The 19,209-nt window shown below is 37.6% G+C and overlaps 2 long non-coding RNA genes across 2 annotated transcripts; both read right to left on the bottom strand.

The window, feature by feature from the left end:
- Positions 1-487: 487 nt before the first annotated feature.
- Positions 488-953, bottom strand: LOC118162334. Its single transcript, XR_004748400.1, has 3 exons — positions 813-953; positions 628-665; positions 488-551 (listed from the first exon to the last, which is right to left on the bottom strand). It is a non-coding gene; the product is annotated as an uncharacterized LOC118162334 (long non-coding RNA).
- A 21-nt stretch (positions 954-974) lies between these two features.
- On the bottom strand, positions 975-19,172 carry LOC118162333. Its single transcript, XR_004748399.1, has 3 exons — positions 19,056-19,172; positions 16,140-16,256; positions 975-3,740 (listed from the first exon to the last, which is right to left on the bottom strand). It is a non-coding gene; the product is annotated as an uncharacterized LOC118162333 (long non-coding RNA).
- Between the last annotated feature and the right edge of the window lie 37 nt (positions 19,173-19,209).

Raw genomic sequence — 19,209 nt, 5'->3', positions numbered from 1 at the left:
CATTTTACAATGCATAAGTTTTCTGTTGTTGTTGTTTGTTTGTTTTTGATTTTTTTAATAGTAATATTGTTGTGCCACAGATCTGTGTTATTGCTGAAACAGATGGAAATCATACCATACTGATGCAGTTAAAAGAGAATGACAAAGGGGAAAAAATTGAGTAACAGTGAATATATTCATGATCACTTCAAAAATATAGGTTCTCACTCCATTGACTTCTAACTCTACCCAAGTGTTTGTGAATAAAAGGTGACGGTTATTCCTGCTGCAATTATCTGACAGATAGTAATAAAAACAGGCTTTCTAAAAATATTATTTGCTTATTAATATAGTACATAGTATCATATCTAACAAAAATATCAGTGTGTCAGAACATGCTCTTCATTTTCTCGTTTGCTATGTACAGTTCCAATATGTCCATTAATAACTGTAATATTATACAATTTCCTTTGTATCAATAACATATATCTGTTCACTTTCTGCTTTTTTTGCTCCTTGTTTTTACACCCTCTTGAAGGCAGTGGGGCTCTGAGCAAATGATCACTTTTTTCCTTGCAAAATAAAATGGAATTATGGAGAAATTAGGCATCCCATTAGGAAACAGCAGTAAGTTAAGAATAGGCTTACCTTATTTTACAAAAGTCCAGTCCAACCAAATCTCGTCTCTAAAGAAAGAACAGAGTTAAAAAAAAAAATAAAAAAAATAATAAAAAAAAAATTATATATATATATAAGCAACTGGGCAAAAATGAAGTTGTAAATATTACATTTCCCACTTCCAGGTCAGCTTCAGGTGTTGAGGAATTCCTTACCTGAATTTAAATCTCTATTCTTGTACATGTTGTTCTCCCACACTTTTCTCATTGTTGAATTTGTTTATTGTCATAAGTAGTATTTTTCTTATTAAAATTCTATGTACAACCAGAGAATCCTAATTAAACTAACTGTCCAATTGCCCTAACAAGGTAATGAAAAAAAGTTAAAATTTGGAAAAATACTTAACTGTCTAAACCATCAAAGTTTTTCATGTATACCTTAGTTTTTAATATATTAAATTCCACTTGTTTTTAGTAAAACTCAGGTTTCCAGACCTAGTCCCAGAGGTACACAGGGACCTCAGTAGATTTCAAAGTATTCACATAGTCTTATTAAAATAAGTGGAAATTACACATCTTTTAGCAATCCCAGTAGGTACTTTTCTCCATCCTTCAGCATTATAATCTCTTAATAAATGTGTTTTTCAAGGCCAGAGTTTTAATCCCATTAGAATATCTGGTTCTTAAGTGACAATCCAATTTTTTCTGTCTACCCTTACAATCAGTGGGGAAGGACTGAGACAACCAGAGGTGGTGGGATCAGCCTAGAATTTGGTTTTGCACACCACTTTCCATATTCAACTGGAGGAAATTAGAGTAAATTACTCCTTTTTTCACCTCAGCTATGTCCTTAAAATTAGGTGAGCTGCATCAGACCTTAAAGACAAAAATAGTTTCTTTTAGAGGTCTTTTTAAAAGAAATTTAATGCCTTTTCTCCGCCACTCTGCCCAATGTTTTTTGCTTTAGCTCCCAACCTTCCTCTCGTGATCTATTATTTTAGAACAGATTACATAGACTTCCTGAAGAACTAAGAATCCCAAATGAATGTAGGGAAGTCTTTTAAATTCTGTAGAAGGAAGGATTTCAGATGTGCCTCTGCCCTCTAGATTCCCTACTGCTAAGTTCTGTGTAACACTACCTTTGAAACACTTTGAGTTACCAAAGTCCACACACATACTGAAAAAAGAGCATAAAAAACAGCTTCAGTCATTCCCCACTGCAGTAATGTACTGTAAAATCACTTTTTGGATTAATATAACAGAATTTATTTTTGGGGTGAGCCCAATTATTGGCATCCAACTTAGATACCAGTTTCTTAACAAGTCCTGGGGAGATCTAGAATTGGTGCATGGAAAGTCAGTGGACTTGTGAAATATAAGAAAGGGTTTATCCAAAGTCCATTAGCCTCTACAATTAAGTCACATTAGCTTAAATGGAGAGAGATAGCTACCTTTTCCCAGGAGTCACAACATAAAGTCTACTTCTAAGCACATTTTTCATGAACAAAAAAGGAATGAGTCCTTCCTCATTCATTTTTCCTCCCTAAGATAGTCAGATGCAGAAGTATTTTATTGCTCCTGACCTGCCAAAATTCCCCCTAGGAGAGACAGAGAAAGCACAATGGTATCAATGTAGCTAACAACCTGCAAGCAGAAAGAATCCAGAATTCATCACCTGATTAAACAAACAAGAAATTACGTACATACATACTAAAAACAACAATAACAACAATGCATCATCAACAAAAATCTAATTGAGCCCAAATGACAACTAAGCCTCCCTCTTGGCAAAAGAAACGCCTTGTTACTAAGCTGTTAGCAGTCTCTTATCTCTGGATATCCAGGAAACCATTAGTTGGGATACTGCAGAATGTGACTGCTAGAGAGAGATCTACACATGTATACTTGATAGTCCAGTAAAGGCTACTGGTTTAGGTTATGTAGGTTAATTGCACATAAGAATATCTATTTCATAAATTTCAGTAGTGCTTGAATATGACCTAAGAGACCATTCTAGTCTGTATGATTAAGAGTGCACGTCTCATAATGTCCAAAAGAGACATGTCGCCAGTCTGCAGACACGCATATCTCAGGGTGAAGCTTCTCCTAGCCTTATCCTGTAGCTGATTTGGAGTACTATGAAATAAAGCAAGATAGATATTTTCAGTATTAAGCATATCAGTCTGTCTGTAGAGTGTATTTGGATGTGCTTTCAAAAATTAAAGGCCTTTCCCATTAGTTTCCACTATTCATATTTTTAAACTCCATCAAAAGTGTTGATTTTTGCAGACTCGAGACCAAATTCAACTGGAAAAATAATACAATTTCGAAAAATGGTGATACCCCCAAATATATTTTTACTGGACTTCACCCAATATGATTGCTAAACAGAGATCCCTACAGCATTAGTAAGGACAGACTGGTGTGCCCAAAACAGATTGCTATGGGCTAATAAAACAATAATACCTTCTTAATAGCAAAATCCACTCCCTTATTCCTTCATGGACTCCCTTATTCTATGGTTTTTGATTTCCATTGTGATATTGCATTATGGAAGCATCCAGACGTCTTAGAGGGCTGGCTGGAACTATAAGTATCTCAAGCTTAAAAAACCCACATCTAATATTTATATACTGAAATACCTTCTATGTTGCCATTTGCAGCACATTCAGTGCATAATCTTGCAGATCACTCATTCACAGGTCATGTCTCTATATCTGTAAATTCCCAAACTGCAGTGTTTGTTTTTCATCTATCCAGATGAATACCCCAAAAAATATCACTTACCCTATGACATGATAAATGACTCTGTGGGGATTTTATTGCTGAGATGCAATACTCTGGAGAGCCATGCAATCGTGCAATCTAATTAGTGTTTTAGATAGTACAACATCATTCAGTGAATGAATGGGTATAGCTACTTTACAAATAATATTGTCAGGACTCTTCCCTACCTTTTTCCTCTTCCCTAGATGGTGTCTACAGACATGGATGTGCACACATACACAGAAAATACACCATGTACTATCCTGGATCAGATCATTTCTCCTTAGAGAGACCACTGTTTTTGTAGAATTTCATTTATAAAGACTTTCCAAATTATAGACGAGGTCTTTACATGGAGCATGCTTTGATGAGTACATGCTGAAAATGAAGAACAAAATATTTGTTAGCCATTTCAGTTCCTATACTCCATTTAAATTTCATTTTTACAAAGGCATTTGAAAGTAGTGGAGAATCGAGTTTCAATTTTTTTTTTTTTTTTTCCGTATACAAATTATAAAATGCATACCCATATTCTTTGGGTAATGCAATTTAATTTACCTCAGAAGATGTGTTTTTTCTGCTTTTTTTTTTTTCTATATAGTTGCTCACAACTGGAATTTCTCAGTCATAAAGAAAACACATTTGCTACATTCCAAATGTCTACATAGATGTGCTTTTGGGAGATAATTTTCTTTTATTTAAAGTCACAAGTAAAAATATTGGAAAAATCTGCCATTCTTGAGCAAGTTCTCAATAAAAGTTAAGCAGAAAAAAATAAAAATAATAATAAAAAAAAATAAATAAAGGTAGCTAGTCTATTGAGCCCTAATTTGAGTAACTCTAGTGTAATTCTGATATCTAATTTAACTATCAGTTCTGCCCAGGGTTTTCCCTATGCCTCCATATGTAAGCTTGTAAGAGTTCCAGGCAGCTTCATAACAGGGGTGGATGTTTTACGTTATCCTTAAATTTCTTACCCTTGACCCCCAGTAAATGGACTACAAATTAGATAAAGTAACTAGTCTTGCCAAAATATGATGCAGAACTCTACTTTTCAAGCTCTTCACCCATAAAACAAAGTATGACTTCCTTGAGCTGCATTATCAGACCCACATGTTTTATAAACTGCAAAATGGCATATTTATTGTGTTTGGGGTACTTCATACTTGGATTTGCTCATTCATTCATGTCTAACAGAAAAAATAGGCCATTGCCTCCTCAATCAGGATTACCAATACAAAATAATTATATTGTAGAAAAGGCACAAAATTCTGATGCACCTTCCAAAAAGTTATCATGAAGTTGTCAATTTTCTTTCTACTTCATTCTCCATAAAACCTTTTTCAGTATTGCAAACTCATTTACTGGCAAAATATGGCTGAATGGAAGCAAGCACTTATAAAGTATTGGTACTTTTGCAGCTAAGTTATATTAAGGGAAACTGTGCTTATTGAAACACGTATATTGAACAAAATTACGCTAAAGTATTTTTCTGTAATCTTTGAAGTTACATAACTACAGGAGATAACACCAGTAAATTAGGGATATAATTGGCTAATTAAAACAAGGAACATTATTCTCTTTTCATTCCCATTTAGGCCTCCACTCTAAAAAGCATTTAAGAATATCCTGCACTGTAATGCGCCTATGTATTCCTTTGGGCATATGCCCAATGAAATGTTTAAGGATATACTCAGATGTGTTTCAGTGATCTGCTGGAAACAGACTTCAGACTAGAAGAACATGTAGGGGAAAGTATCCATTATCCTTTTGGTGAAGAATCATAAAAGAACGCTTTTGAATTAAAAAAGAAGGGTAGATGCTCATGTCAGCCAGAAGGAAAAGCAGAAAATGCTTTCAGAGTCTGACATAATCTACTTTTTCTATCATGACGTCCAAAACAGTAAGAAAAAAAGTAAGGCTTATTCATGGAATCAAACACAGGAATTCACTGCATTTGTTGCACAGTCTTCTCCAGAGCTCCTTTAAATCAATGGTTAAAATGTGCTTTATGAGCTAGGAGGACAGGAAAAGCTGTCATTACACTAGTTTCTATCACATCTAACCTCTACATAATTAAAACATTTTTTCATATTCACTTAGTTACTTAGAAGACATGGTCTGGTTAGTAAACTCATGATGTAGTTTAGACTATTTGTTCTTTTTTTTTTTTTTTTTTTTTTTTTTTTTTCCCCCACTATCACAACACCATAGCAACCTAAACACCAAATATTTGTTTTCTTTCTCCAACACTGCAAGTTATTTTATGAAAATCTTTATTCAAATTGGGCAATGCATTGACTCATTCTGTTTGTCTCCCTTGTATTTATCTCTAAGGCATCTATCACCATGGTGCCTAAATGCTGTGGTATCTTAATGTTTGCCAGCTCTGTGCATCTTGAGAGTGGTATCATCATTTTTGTCCACTTTTACATAGCTTCTTTATACACACTGCAAGGAAGTATTATGTAAGACAGAACAGTCAAGGATTAAAAGCAAATAAATATTTTCTATACTAATTCACAAAAATCAGTAGTAAAATTGAAAGTCCCTACTGTTTTCTTTAGTCTTCATTTATTCTGAAAAATAGCTTCTACTGGTAGAATGCACTTTGTTGGTGAAGGCATCTTGATCCCAACCCCCCTGAACTCTACTTAAAATAATTTGCATTCTACTTCCTAACCAGTTTGGATTACCACCTGCCCACACAACACCAAGCTCTCCTTATCCTTTTTTTTTTTTTTTTTTTTTTTTTTTCAGTACCTAATTCAATTTACTTCCTTCCTTAAAACTCTTTCAGATTACATCTTCCCCCAAAACATACTCATGACACTTCCAAACCAATGACTTCCCACAAATGACCTGTACTGTTGTGAGAACAATGTTGTGTAAGGAAGCCTGCAAGAGCTTCCAAGCTGCTGCAGACTAGACTAGGGAGTAGTAACAGTGACAGTTGTAAAATACACCTGCTGCCGATGGTAAAAGTAAGACTTTTTTTTTTTTTTTCCTCCTCCTTTAATAACAGTCAAATGGAAAACACAGGAAGCTGTAAGTAAACTTTATACTTGAAAATACTAACTTGGCCCAAAACATTGTGACGGTGTATCTGGCTCACCTTCAAATTGAACGATTTTTCTCCCCAAGTATTAAATGGAAAAAGTATTACAAGAAAGAAGTGAAATGGAAAATTGCTAAAGCTCAAGAACATAGCACACAGAAAGGCAGTATTTTTTTCTAACAGCTCTGAGACGATATGAGAAAGAGAGAAGGGGTGTGGAGGAGGGGGAGAGGGAGGGAGAGACAAGACAAGGAAACATGAAGCAGACTGAAAACAGAATGTGAAATAATTGATATTGTTATGGAAAGACTGAAAAAAAAGTTAAGTAGGGGCAAAATCGACAGAGGCACTTTCAATACCATAAATATTGTCCTGTAGAGTAGATTTTCCATAAAACTCTTAAATGCAATTGGCCTTGTCATCATTTAGAAAGCTGGATTTTTTCCTAGTTCATCTTGCCATGGGCCAGACAGCTTCTCGTTTTTTCCCTCTAGCAAGTGTTTCCCTATGGGGTTTATCTTACTTACAATGCTATGCTCCAGTTAAAATATAAGTCTTACCCAGTGTTTCCATTGAAAAATTGTTTCTAACCCATTGATAAAACAGGATTATTATTGGAAGGTAAGCCCCGCCAAATATAGAAAAATGGGAAAATGTCATACTTTGCAGCTGTTACTGAGGATGGTAACAGAGTTCGACAGCTGTCATTTGGGGAAGTGAAAGTGCTTAATATATTACATGAATAAAGCATATTTTGCCTTTCTTAATGGAGCATATATAGTAAAACACTTCTCTAAATTTAGTATTCAGACTCTTTATTGATAAACATAATTTAAAGTTGTATCAACAATGAAATGCAACACATTTTTAGTACATCCAGAGCTATATAAAAGTGAGGATTTCTATGTATATAGCACCTTACATCTTCAGAGTCTGAAAATAGCAACATCTCCATTCTCATCATCCCATTTCACTAATACAAACAACAAGACACCTGAGACCGGATATATGTAGAAGAACAAGATAATTTAGACTTTTCAAAGTTCATCAGACATTAGAGAGACCTAAAATTTCCGCTTACTATAGAGGAAAATTTGCCTAGATAAAAATTAGTTCCCTGTGAATTTCCCCTCTGTGGGGGTAGGCACAGGCATGAAATCTCTTCCCTTGAAGGAATTAAATAAGCATCACCATTTCTTTTCAGGATTACAAAATTGTTCACTGACTTTTTCATCCATTGTTTACAACCGTTGCCTCTCAAGACACTGAATAACAACATGTATCAGCTAGAAAGGACCTAGCCAAATCTGTCTATCCCATAACTGACCTTTTTTTTTTTTTTTCTATATTTTAAAAGACTCATCAAAAAATTGGTACTTGTATTCCAGTATGGTCCGCTGTAATGAAATAGTTTAAAATCCTTCCATGCCTTATAGATTAATATGGCTGTATATGTTATATTTCAATACACCTGTGAAATTATTTATTTTGACATACTTCTTGCAGCTGACCTAGTGAAGTTCAGGATTGCTTGTATGGCCAGTTGCTATGACAGCTTAACCCTTTTGTACTGATAACACAGTGACTGGTGTTAAATTCCTGGACAAATTAAAAGAAGTCCATCCCCCTACATTTGAACCCTCCCCAAGTTTTTTTTTTTTTTTATAGCCATATAACAAGTCTTTACTCCTTATGTTACTGGGGCAGCTAAAGATACACTCTTCATTCCCAGTGTTAAAGGAGTTTTCATCCTTTTAGTTCTCATGGGAAATTGTGTTAAAATTCAAGAACCTGACCTTAGGTTGCATTGAATATTCCCATTGACTTCAGGCCATAAAAAAGGAAAACTGAGGAGAAGAGTTATATTCTGTCAGAAAGAATATGGCTCCAAACACTGGAATCATCCTGACAGCTCTATTTCAGAAGTTAGCCAAGGAGAAAAAAGGGGCCAGGCATCTTGAAAATTACACACACATAGCTCACACACATGTATACACACACAAACCATGGAGGAGAATAGAGGATAGAACCTGGATCTAAACCCTGCCAATTTATCAAGCGGCAGATGAATTATCCCCAAGAGCTTCATAGAAGCATCATCCACCCCATTTTAAGGTGAAATTTTATTTCAATCTCAGCTGCAGCATAATCTAGGATCCATCTGTTTCCTCCATTCCCCCTCCCTTCTCCACACAGTCCCCCTGCTCCCTTCCCAACTCACACACTGATATAACTCAGTGGAATCACTCCACCTCCAGTACCACAGGTTTCATGGGCCCTACTGGCTAGGTAGGAATTGCAGGAAGAGGGATGGAAGGAATTTAGAAAAAAAAAAAAAAAAAAAAAAAAAAAAAAAAAAAAAAAGGCAAATTCATTTCTATGAGTTTTCATCCCAGTGAAAGCTTAGAAACTGTAAATACTTTTTTTTTGATAATTTTTAGTGCATTTAAACATATTTTCAACATCCTCCCCTCCAAAAATGTTTTAGAGAAAGGTAGTGACCAACGAGTACTGCCATACTGCCTAGGTCTGTGTAATCTGGCTGGCTGTTACCATTGTTTTCACTCAATACCCATTCTTGTTTATTTTTCCTGTATAATGGCTCTGCTTCAAGTTCTTAATATATTACACAGAAAGAATGTCTTTAAAAAAAATGCATCAGAATTTTCTGGTGTTTGACCTTTCTTAATACCAGAAACCTGTTTCACCTCTCAGTTTATCAAGAGGACTCCCAGGTGCAATTTCTTTCTTGGCTTAGGCTAACGTAAGTCCTCAAACCTAGGTAAACACTCTTCTCTTGTTTCACCACCAGTTCTCATGCACCCAGAGAGTTAGCCATATCAAAACAAAACAAAACAACCAACCAAACAAACAAATCCACCTGAGATCTGAGCCATGCACTAATTTTCAGACTGCTCCCTGACAGAGCTGACCATGCAGCCATGAGCATCCTCACTCTCCCCAGGGAGGCAGCAGGAGGATGCAGCTGCAGGAGGGAGGGAAGGAGAGCAGTACCACCATTTTCAGCAGCAGCACAGACTTAAATTTACTGAAGCTAACTGCAAAACTACACCTTTGTTATGCTAGGAACAAAAACTCCCAAATGAATCAAACTGTACGAAAGAAAAAAAGCAGATCTGGACACTTGATTTTGAGTGTTCAAGAAAGACAAAGAGATTCTCCTGAATCAGAAACACCAGATGGCACAGACAGAGTTTCCACAGCAGAACTAGTAATAATACCGTACACCTGAATGCTGTGTCCACACTAACTCTTGAGTTAAAAACACTGCTAATATTTAAGGCAGTATATCCCTCCATGTGTTTGATATAAATTGTGCATCTCCAGAGATTTCTTCCCGTTAGGTTAAGGGAGAATTTGCCTGGCCTTTTCAGGTGTGCATGGAGAGCACTTTGGGAAGCCACTGGAAGAGGCACTGTATTGCACATGCACTGTGGCCCAACTTTCAGCAACACGGATCACATTAACAGTGATATTAATTTTATTGATATTGGTAGCTTATACCTTTTGATGGCCAGTCCACTCAAGCTTACTATGCTTTAATGTTTTTGTCTGAGAGTTAGGAAACAGCTTGTATTAAAATTTGAATAATCTTTGCATCAGAATCAAATCTAAAAGATGCCTAATATCTATGACAGCCAAAAGGCTTGGGAAGCCAAGCAAACGCATGCCTACAGGCCCAGCCTGAAACAGCAATTTTGTTATTTTAAGTCATGTCAGTTGGCCAGCCTGCTTTGGGTCAGAAGGAAAATAGCGAACTGCCTCTGTGCGATCCCACTCACTGAGAAGACCTCAGTCTGATGCAAAGCTATCCAGAGAATGTGAAATACTGCAGAAATATTTCAGTTTTCAATAGTTGACAACAGAACATTAAATATTCAATTTATATTTCTGCTATGATACTTCACAAGATCTTATCCTGGAACACTTAGGTGTGCTGACTAATTACGGGAGTATTGTTAATTTTGTGGCCTTAGTGCTCTATGAGTAGGTTCACAAAGTTAGTCCTTTATGTGTGACATACCTCTGAAAGAGAAAAACAAAAAGGCACAGAAGCCTGGGGATTTGATTTGTTATTTCCAAAATATTTACTTGCTAATATTTCCGTGAATATGCAATATGCTAGAATATTATTTTCTTATTTGAGGGAAAAGGTTGGGTTAAACATTAGCACAAATTCCATGTGATTGCAAGCAGTCTCTGGAGTTTTAAAAGCTAAACTTTCACTGGTTATTTGCAGTTCCTTTTATAAATTTTGGGCACAGAATCAAACTTTAACATTTTACATAGAAAGACAGAATCTTTCTGAAAGATCTTTTACAAATCAGCAAGACTGGAAATAATGTGATAGAAGACTTACCGTGTATGCTTTTTCAGCCATTTCACAGAAACTCATTTTGGCTTTCTCTGAGGTAGAGATAAAAAACAGCTAAGAGACAGTTATTAAATCTTCTTTATATATTCTGCATGAAATATATTAAACTACAAAAATGCTATATTCAAATAAGGTTAAGGGTCTGACTTAAACCCACACAGACATGAAAATTCAGAAATATTGTGCCTCTCCACCCTTTCCTCAGTGTCACCAGACACTGTAGCACAAATAAGCTGTGCTCAGATTCCTTAAACCTCTTTCTTACAGTACGTTTCTTTTTTCTGGCATTTTCTACTTTTATGTTCTCTCAGTTTGCTTCTCCCTCTGCCCCAGACTGATTTTTTAAATATAATTTCATTTTTTTGAGCTTGTAGAAACATAAAATTGAGAAAAATAAACCAAAAGTATAAAATTGTTAGCCTCTGCAACTGGCTAACATTTCTTTTTACACATAATTGACAAATCCCATGCTAATGAAACAGGCAGGCAGATGTAGAACATGCATGACTCTCACCAAGTGTAAACAAATGCCTCAGCTCTCTGTCCCCCCTGCTGAAGTAGTAGCTACACATATGTAAATACTCATTACATATTTCTCCGGTGGACTAAAAAGGAACCTTGGAGTTGACACTGAAGTTTGATTTTGTGCGACAAAACATTGGACCTTCTTCCATGGACCTTTTCCCCTTTTCCTCAATACAACAGCGACCAGTGGAGGTCACACTTTATTCAAAAGAAAGTAAGACACTTGCAGACCATTCTTCCCGAGGGGCTCTCAGCTTTGAAACCACCTCCTTACCCTCCAGTATAACAGATTGGGCCTACTGACCTCTTGGGCAAATTGCAAATTGTGTCTTCTCGAGATAACTTCAAAGCAGGAAAATTCCTCTTTGGGAAGGGGGAAGGGTATCTTAGGAGGATGGGTATTTTTTCTGTGTGTTTTACAGCTGTGAACTACTCTGAGTTTCTCCTTGTTCTTTTCTATTTCTAGTTATCCTTTTTTTCTATTTAATCATTGCTAAGGCATTATGTAGTAACGCAACTGTCTCCATGGGGCTCTTATAAATCTGCATGCATTCAACAACTAGTCAGAAACTTGATAGTTTCAACTATGGCTTGGGGCTTCCCCTCCACATGCTTCATAGCATCTGATTAACGCGCATGTTCGACTGCTGTACTTATGCATGCTACTGAAGCAGCAGTTTTTAAAGATGAACAAACAAGACCGACTATTCATTCCCTTCCACTGGTACTGCTGTAACCTGCTAAAAACAGACCAAGGGACATTCCACTAAGAAAACAGTGTTGATTATGCTCTGATAACCAGCATAAAGGCAGATGATTTGGAGAACATCCACAAACATTAATCTTTGAAGTATGACTGCAGTAAAAAGAAAAGTAAAACAAAAAATCCTCAAACAAATAAAAAAAATAGTGTATGACTTCAAAATAACAGCCACTGTGTATTATTATCTTAAGGCACAATAGAACGATACACAGGAATTCAGATATTAATGGAAATTGAGATTTTCCTTAAATAGAACATGTCTCTATAATTTCTGATAAAGAATAAGAAAAGCGGAAGGTAGTAGCCTTGATCCAGAAAAGGTATTTTTGCCTTATACAGCATAAAAGACAGACATTCAGGGAATAGCTCATCCATGAGAAATGGTGATCTCCTATTGCTGCCAAGGTCAGTCAGACCTGTTGTGATATGTTCTGTAAATGCTGACTCTATCACTTACAGTTTTCCAAGGACTTCTTTAAGACCTACAGATTTTTTATTTTTATTGTGGAACAAAGATGTGACATGAAACTGTCAAACTAGAAAGACCAGAAAAGGATGATAGGTTTTTATTACAGTTGAGGGTGACAGCTCCATTGAGAAAAAGCAAAGCAAAACAAAACAAAACATGTAGTTAGAAGAAAGGTGGACTGAAGTTCCTGGAGATCCAGCACAAAAATGTAGAAATCTCAGCAAAGAAAGGAATTTTGTTTTGAAGCCAGCAGTCCCAACAATTTATCACACCCCTTAAAAACTGATGGCTGATACATGTGGATGATGTATCTGTATCAGTGTATCAAATGTGAATGGGACTGGATTTATTTGCTACAACAGGAAGCTCTAATGGAAACTCCCCGCATAGTCTTACCATGCCTCAGTCCTGACCTTCTGCACTTCAAATGCCAACTGTGCCCCCTTGTGTGGTACTTTTCTGATGCTAATTGTAAATCCCTAGGGTACTAGGTTAAATTCAAACATGACATTTTGCTTTTTACTTTCTCAGGTTCAAAAATAACATGACCAAAAGCCAACCAAAAAAGGGTAAGTTTCTAGCCCTAAAAATTACATTTTTACTCTGTGAACTCCTTGCTATGTAAGTCTGTAAAGATCTCCTAATGCCACAAGAGCTCATGCAGTGGAATTTCATCTCTATTTGGGAGTTTTATCAAAAAGAAAAATGATGACATCATTGATCTGAACTGAAAAACAATCATTAGCATAATCATTCTGTCTTGTGAATTCCTTTTTCAATGCTATGGAAAATCTGGCATTCAGACTAGCCCTCATGTTGTCCCCTGTCTGTATGCTGGTGACCAGTCCTCTGTTCTGTCTTTATTTTCTCCTGACCAGTCAGCTGACATATTCAGCTGATAATATGTAAATAAATTAAATATTTGCAAATACAGACAGGTACTTATAATGGTATCAAACATTTGTACAGATCTGTTCTCAAGACATCTGCAATCTATATGATGCTTTCCCTAAGTAACATCTACATAACTTCTATGGATCCTTGCTTTTGGGGTGAAAAAACAACAAAAAAACAATACCTTTAGACACACTTTTTTACTTGCAAAATATTTTTTGAAAATACAATTTTCCTTCGAAAAAAAAATCTGAATTTCTGAAACCCCAGAACAGTTCTCCAGTACACTTCAGATAAAAATAGCATGAAACCAAAAATTCCTGATCTCTTATACTTTGAGATGTTTCATGATTGACTTAAAAAGATAAGTGGAAGAGTGGAAAATTGGCAACCTTAACACTTGGGTATATCTTTCAGTTGAGAACTAGCATACTGTGATGTATTTTAGAGCTTTCCTGAATATCACGTGGACAGTGTATCTCATACAAAATCACTTGATATGGTGGGATATATAGGAAGGGAGAAAAAGGAAAGTCATGTTTCCCTTTGTTTCTCTGACCATGAAAAATAATTTGATTCGAAGGCCCAGTGAAATATTTTCTTTCAGGACTGGCCTACTCTGTATGCCTGCAAGGCCACATTAAATTTGGTAACTTGAATTGAACCAGCTGGCAGTGTCTTCGAAGCATATGGTAATGGATCGAAGCTGCAAATATGCAAGGTGAATTTTACATTTTTATATTTCTTGCATGGTTATTTAAGATCTAAATTCTGTGAGGTGTTGTGTGCTTAATTCCTACTGTAGGCAATGGCAGATGAGTGTGCTAAGAACCTTTTGTAAGATGCAAAACACAGTTCAGGTTCAGCCCACGTATCTATTCCTCTATCTGTTAAATTGGCTATGTACCATTTGTTTGGAATGAGAAGACATGGCAATGCTTAGGCTTTCTCTTTACTTTGTAACAAAGGGAAGTCAGGGACTTTCCTTAACTATTTAGAAGTGATCTTTACTTCCTTATGGAGATGAGAACAATTTATTTCCATGCAAGTGTGATAATACAGGGCTGGTCATTTTCACCACATTACCTGTTTGACAATACTTGATTTGACAGACTATTAGGTAGCATTGCAAATTGTTTAAATATTCTGAAACATATATCACTGCCATAAAGCTTTGATACCATATTGTACATGTTTCTGTTTAAATACACTGATTCATGCTCGCTTATGAGGGCATACCCAGAATGTCAACAACATTTTAAATGAATCAATTTCTTAAAGGATTTGAGTTCATGCTGATGAAAAGGCCAGATTAATTACTTTGTTTTAAATATTCTGTAATCTTAATATCATTATCTTTTGCATCTTCCCAGATCCAAGTGTCATACTTAGTTTAAGGACATGAAACAGGACATTCTCACAAAAGGGATAGACTCTTCATCCTATTATTATTTAATTAACTACCCTCTAGAAATTGATGAGCAATGAGCTTTGTTCTGAAAGGTAAATAGTCCTGTGTGTCAGAAAGCAAAGCAAAAATTTCAGGAGAGTTTTCCTTGGCAAAATCTCATGTCTCCCCTTTTAGTTTATCTGGACCTCCTGGTTCCAAAAGTACAGCCCACAAAACAAGAAGCAAGAAGATTTTCCAATCCAGGTGTTCTGAAATATGTAGGTGAAAACTTTTATTTAAAGAGCCAACCTTATGAAAAGGGTGTTGTGGGGCCTATGTATAATAAATAATATGCTATCATCACAGTCTCACATCTTCTTCCTAGGAAAATCAAGATATCTTAACAGATGATCAGCCACCTTGTCTGGAAATCCCAAATAAAACTGGGTATCGATGTTTAAAACAAAAAAAAATGTTGGGCCAGATACTCTTTTAAGGTAAGATAATTTAACCTCTTTTTGGCTGACAACTTTATTTATGCCTACTGATGGCAATATACTACACAGAGTAGCTGGATGAGACACTAGAGCAGACAAGAAGATGACCTAACATCTTGGACATACTGACTTGCTCCTCCCACTTCTAACAGTCCATGGTAATGTGCATAGCTGGTCTGGTTCAGCACAAGGGCCTGCCAGGCCACCACTCTCTTCCAACAGGCATTAAAGCCTCATCTGAGGACAAGTGTTTATGACACCCCGCCTCCCCTTCCTCTTCCTCCAAGTTTCTACCTCCTGCTACTCTCAACTCAGAAGACTTTCTGATCCATTGGTCTGTTAATGAACTCCCAAGTTCCTTTGAAACACTTGTCCAGTCTGCTATGTAAGCTTCTTGCATCCACAACAACTCTTTGGCAAGGAATCTATGTGAGTTCTTCATTGCATGGAGAAAATTCATACTACGTAGTCTTACTCCAGCAGAGAGCATTTGAAAGAGTAACAACTTTTTTAGTATCAGCAGATACAGATCGTGTTTCTCAAGAAATTTGTTCCTATTTATATAGGAAAAGCAATGACACTCTGCTAATACACTAGTGTAGGAACCTCTTTCAAGATTGTTTTGGAGACACTCACTTGAATGTTGATGACTGTAAAAAATTTCAGCTTCTGCAGTCAGATTCATGATCTTTAATCTGTTGTTTGCATTTATTTATTTATTTATTTATCTAGAAAATGCCCCTACATGAGCTAAAGTGGCAGTGTTTGGTATACCATTGACTTACCCTGGAAAGGGCCTTCCTTTCTCAGTCCACAGAGGAAAAAACCTTACAATAGTATTAACATTCTCAGTTCCAGTCTCCACAAATGCATTATCCTAAAGCTCCCTGTGAATATGCCCCCTACAAAACAAAGAACACTTAAGAGATTAATATATATAGCTTTTTAATTTTTACAAACTGTACATATATCTGCTACAAATCTCAGGTGTTTTTACCATCTTGATGATTAAATCAGCTCTGTAAGTAGCAGCAAAAATTTTATAACCTCTCAGGGCCTGCATCATTAAGTACTGAAAATAACTTGAAGTGCTGTGCAAAGCAAATGGTACAGTTGTAAACTCCTACAGACTCCTAGGAACTTGAGTCTTTCATAAGGCAATCATCAGTAATATTTCATATAAATACATAACCAAATCTGTAGTTTTTGTCATCATATATTTAATCATTCTGGTACTGGCATCTTCAGCTCCGCATTAGGATGCATTAGGCACCTGAATATACCAGTCATTCAGACCAACTTTTCTAGAATCAGTATCTCTATCATCTTTCTCCAAAACAGGCTGAAGAATAATCCATGGCCCATGAATAACAAGTTTCTCAACAGCAGCTTTTCAATACAGAGCTGCAATCTGTCTCCCATTCACTTTGTCAAATTATGGTCCACATATCAGCCACTAGCAGTAGTGATATATCTGTCAAGTATCAAGTACATTTCTTGCAAAGGAAAATCTTTTTTAGGATTTTTAACTTTCAAAATGTCTAATCCCAAACATGCAAAATAATGAGTCAGACTCCAAAAATCATGAGATTTTTTTAAAAAATATGTTAATTTCTTTTCCTTTGCTTTCTGGAGCTTTTTCTGGGTCATGTTTTCAAGCTTTTCTCCCAAGCCATGAAGATTTCAAATGTTATTTAAAAAAAAAAAAAAAAAAAAAAAAGGCAGAGATTCTTCTGTAATTGTATGTTTATAGTAAATATTTATTTTTACCACTTACTTTGTGTTGAAGTGACAACTCAGAATCTTCTGAGATATTTCTGATCAAATAATCCTGAGAAAATAACATTTGTTCTAACCAGTCTTCTCTACTTTTCCTTACATTACTTATTTTTTTTCCAGATAATTAAGCTTTACTGAAAGTAGGTTGTTAGACACAGAGGAAAACCATGACTTGACACTATCTTGAAGGACTCTTTACAATACCAGAGTATCTGAGGTAGTGATTATTGAGCCCCGCACAGTGATTCTCCAACCTGAAATTTCTGATTTGCTCCCCCTTAATACTGAGTCCCCTTGAAATCTTTATTTTGGATTTGTTTTGCTGTGTTTATAAGACACTTCTCTTTGAAAATGTTCATTACAAATCTTATTAAAAGTTCTTCAGATTCCAACTTTCTTTTTTCTTTTTTGATGGAAACGTACATGAGTTCTTAATAAATGTAAATGTTCTTGCTAATTGCAATCACCTCAGCCTATTTGTGTGCCACTCACTAATTTGTTTTTATTTAAAGAAGAAAGACATTCTTTTCATGATACAATTCCTCTGTATGGCATTATCTAAGCTGACTACAGTGTCTTTCCTGTATCTTTTCTCTTCCATCCCTTCTGTCCTGATTAAAACTACCAGGGACTCTGCAGGAAACCCAGTGGGATTGCTCATGGTATCTTGAAGTCACTGTTTCTTTCATTGTTTTTGTCAGTTAAACCTTTCACTAGTCAATCCCTCTCCCTCCCAGCAGTGGGTTCCCAACTTTCCTTTGTTAGCACCCTTGTTTGCAGCTAGTTTTGCTCCTCTTCTTTTTCACTGCCCCATTTTGTTCCTCTTCCTTCCTTCCCCACCTCCTGAAGCTTCCCTCTTCCAGACTTCAGTGAGAAATGTTGTGCCTGGTATTAGCTGGCTGCAGCCCAGCCAGGTCCAAGCCCTACAGTCACGGGACAGACCCCTGCTCAAGAGGCAGTCAGGGATTGTTTTTATTTTTCACTTGGACCCTGGTTTCTGAAGTGTGCACATGCATCCCTCGTTATTTCACCACAACCTCTGGGCGATGGCTTTACTCTGCTGGAACACCAGGCGAAGGGCTCACACAACCTCTCAGGCCCACTCGCTGCTGGACCGCGGTCAACCAGGACAACCGATGGGCCCAACCTGCCCAAAACGGCTGTGGAGAGAGCACAGGAGCTGCGGAGGTGGGCCGGAGTCTCTCACACAGACAGCCACAATGCCCTGCCCGCGGCCACTGGGGCAACCCGTGGCCGGCCCACCGTGCCCTCCTGCCTCCCCACGACGCTCGACCGCCGGCTCGGGCCGTGCAGCCACGGCCTGCGCGGAGGGGGTGCCATAGTAACCGGCGGGGGGCCGGGCGGCGCCGGGGGGCCGGGCGGGGAAGGCGGGGACGGCAGCGGGATGTCGGGCGCGGCAGCGCCCCCTCTCCGCGGCTCCCATCCCCGTCCCCCGGCGGCCGCAAATGGCTCTTCCCTCGCCAGCCCCTTTGTGTGAAGCACGCTCGGAGCAGCGACTCCGCCGCCGCCGCCCGCCGAGCCGTGCCGTGCCGTGCCGAGCGGAGCCGTGCCGAGGCGAAGGGAGAGAAGCCGGGCGGCGCGGGGCGGCCATTCCACCCCCACGGGGCTGCGAGGGGGGCCCGGCCGCCGCCTCCCCCGGCCCCCGCTCCTCACGGCGGAGGGCAACCGAAACACACCGCCAGCAAACGAAACAAATAAATAAATAACAACAATAAAAAAAAATAATAAAAAATAAGAGAAAGAAAAAAAAAGAACGGGAAAAGAACAGAGGGAGCGAGCGAGCGAGCAGGAGGGAGGGAGGGAGAAGCGAACCAACTCCGAGACTCCCATAAAGAGCGGCACACACGGAGCTAGCGCCCCGGTGCCGATGCGTGGGGGAAACAATAAGTACTCGAAGTTACCTGCCCTGCCGTAGAAGAAGGAGGGTTTGTTGATTCTCTTGCAGACATCTGCAGACCGGTGCTTTTTTGGAAGAGATTTTTTTTTTTTTTTTTTTTTCTTCTTTACAAACCACAAACGGATGTGAGGCAGGAAAGGTGTTTCTTTGACTACTGA

The sequence above is a fragment of the Oxyura jamaicensis genome, chromosome 2, assembly GCF_011077185.1.
Source record: "Oxyura jamaicensis isolate SHBP4307 breed ruddy duck chromosome 2, BPBGC_Ojam_1.0, whole genome shotgun sequence".
Classification (NCBI taxonomy): domain Eukaryota; kingdom Metazoa; phylum Chordata; class Aves; order Anseriformes; family Anatidae; genus Oxyura; species Oxyura jamaicensis.
Note: the sequence above shows the minus strand (reverse complement) of the source record. Positions and strands in the feature narration are given on the sequence as shown.